The sequence below is a fragment of the Arachis duranensis genome, chromosome 9, assembly GCF_000817695.3.
Source record: "Arachis duranensis cultivar V14167 chromosome 9, aradu.V14167.gnm2.J7QH, whole genome shotgun sequence".
In the NCBI taxonomy this organism is placed as follows: Eukaryota; Viridiplantae; Streptophyta; class Magnoliopsida; order Fabales; family Fabaceae; genus Arachis; species Arachis duranensis.
In genome coordinates, this window is record NC_029780.3 from 74,105,834 (window position 1) to 74,108,271 (window position 2,438).

The 2,438-nt window shown below is 36.5% G+C and overlaps 1 long non-coding RNA gene across 1 annotated transcript in view; it reads right to left on the minus strand.

The window, feature by feature from the left end:
• Positions 1 to 908: 908 nt before the first annotated feature.
• LOC110275914 (uncharacterized) overlaps positions 909 to 2,438 on the minus strand; it is a 3,038-nt gene continuing 1,508 nt past the window's right edge. The window contains exon 3 of the long non-coding RNA XR_002368286.2: positions 909 to 1,191. This is a non-coding gene — a long non-coding RNA (uncharacterized LOC110275914). The remainder of the gene's footprint in view (positions 1,192 to 2,438) is intronic.

The window sequence follows — 2,438 nt, forward strand, 5'->3', positions numbered from 1 at the left end:
ATATTTATTTATCAAATAAAACATATATTTAAATGGCGTTTTGTTATTTATATTTTTAGAGTCTATTTTATTAAAATAATAATTTTATGTAAAAATGACTATTTATTTTTTAAAATAGGTATAAATGAGCGTTGAGAAAGAAAGAGAGAGAAAATATGAGAGGAGAGGATTTTTTTAAATAAATAAAAAAATCATATTTACTTTTTTAAATATTTTTTAATTATTTACAGTTTTAAACATTTACTAACAATTTTGTAGGCAAATATCTATTACGCAGACTCTAATTGCAAACTAGAGGAACAAAATAATAGTATAGTCCATGTCAGCACAATAGAGAAAGAGAGATTCATCTCTTTTTCTATTGCGCAACTGCTTCTTGCAAAAATAGGAGGGACCACACTATAATGCAGGCAGTACCTGTGCAATATACTAAAATTACTTGTTAAAATTATAAGTTGTTAGACTTGAAAGACAAAGAGAAAAAGAAAAAGAAAATGAAAGAAGAAAGGAGAGAAAAGAAACTTTTGTCATAATGATTTGAAGTAATGACGTTAATCGTTTGACATCTATGACAACCCATTAGTGCTCTCATATACACAATTCATTAGTATTAAGCCGGCCAAACTTAATATCAGGAATTATGCAATGCAAGACTAACAGCATTAATCAATAGATCGTCATGTGCATAAAGCTCTAATTCTCGTCTTTCGACAAGACCTAATACATGACAAACATTCAGAGTATGCAACTGAAGCATAGTTGGTCCATTCCTCAGGCTCTACAGGAAGGACTGCTCTGATACCATAATGTAACACCCTAACTACCAAAGCTCACGCTTCCGGCTGCGCAACTCTGATAGCTCGGACATTACGACGACACTTATACTATTTAATACTAAAATATGAGCCTGTTTAAAAACTTTAAACCGCAATACCATTCCCAAAAAATACTTTCGCCATACAACGTACGCCCATACATACCATACAACTTACAGAAACTCATAAAGAGTACATCCATATATATATACATACATATATATAAATAATATTACAAACATTATCCAGTACAATTCCTATCCCTCTCACAGAATATATCAAGATAAAGGCGAGGGTACAAAAATAATAATATAAAGCAATACAGAGCATCTCAATAACAAATAATTAAATTCTTCATAACTTCTGTGCCCAAATCCTGAAAGGGGAAAAATGTAGGGGGTGAGAACATCATCCTCGAAAGGGTTCTCAGTAGAGGGTTTTTGGGAATTACTGTAATAGGATACATGAAGATAAACCGTACCAGTGATTAATAACCATCTTATGCCTCTTTTCAAAAACAACAGTTTATTCTCAAAAACTCAAAAGCCTTTCAAAAAGGTCTATCTATACTGAACCAAAATAGCCTTTCATATTTTTTCAAACCAGAAATAGAAAATCGAAACCAACTATCGATCCATCTCATTCAACCACGGCCCTAGGCCCAAACAATCCAACCACAACCAATCCACCACAATCCAACAGAGTTCCAGATGCAAACACAAGTAGGAAGATACAAACACAAACAAACAATTATTGCAAGTAGATCAATTAGCAGATAATCACATAGGCAAACCAAGTACAATATGCACACCCAAACAATAACACATAGATGCATATGATGCATGCCTGTCCCTAGTGGCTGATGATATCATCTGTCGGTTATATAGCCAACCCGACACGTCCTGGTAGCTAACTATGGACAGAAACACCCCTCGCGGAGCAAGTAGGTTTGAGCTACAACCCCATTGCTACTACCCGCTCAACCCAGAGCCAGTGGAATAACCACTACTGCGGCTACTACCCAGGCGGGTGTTTAACAGCTCAACCTGGAGCGAGTGGAATCACCACTACTACCGCTACTACCCAGGCATCACAGTCTCTAACCTGGAGCAAGTGGGACGAACCACAACCCTTGCTACTACCCAGGTATCACAGTCTCTGACCCGGAGCAAGTGGGACAAACCACAACCCTTGCTACTACCCAGGTATCTCAAGCATATATTCATTCAGTTCCAACCATGGATCAACATCTATCTCAGCCATCCGGCTTAAATTCATAATTCATAGTCAGCCATACGGCCCACAACTCATTCGGCAATCAGCCATAAAACAATATCATACACAACCATTCTGGCTCACGGTTTAATCCAGAACCAGCCAATATTCATAATCATACACAGCCGTTCCGGCCCATAACAAAATAGCACTTCCATATTCAACATCATCAAATTCATAAAACCGGCATTTAAGCCATAAATCACTTTTCTCAAGCCATTTCACTTTGAAATCAAATTTCAACTCTTTTCAGCCTTGGCGTTAGAAATCTCATTTCTCAAATCATCTCAGGCTTATAAGGCAAAATTTACTCAAAGTGAGTTTCCTTTTTAAAACAGAGCCGCTCTC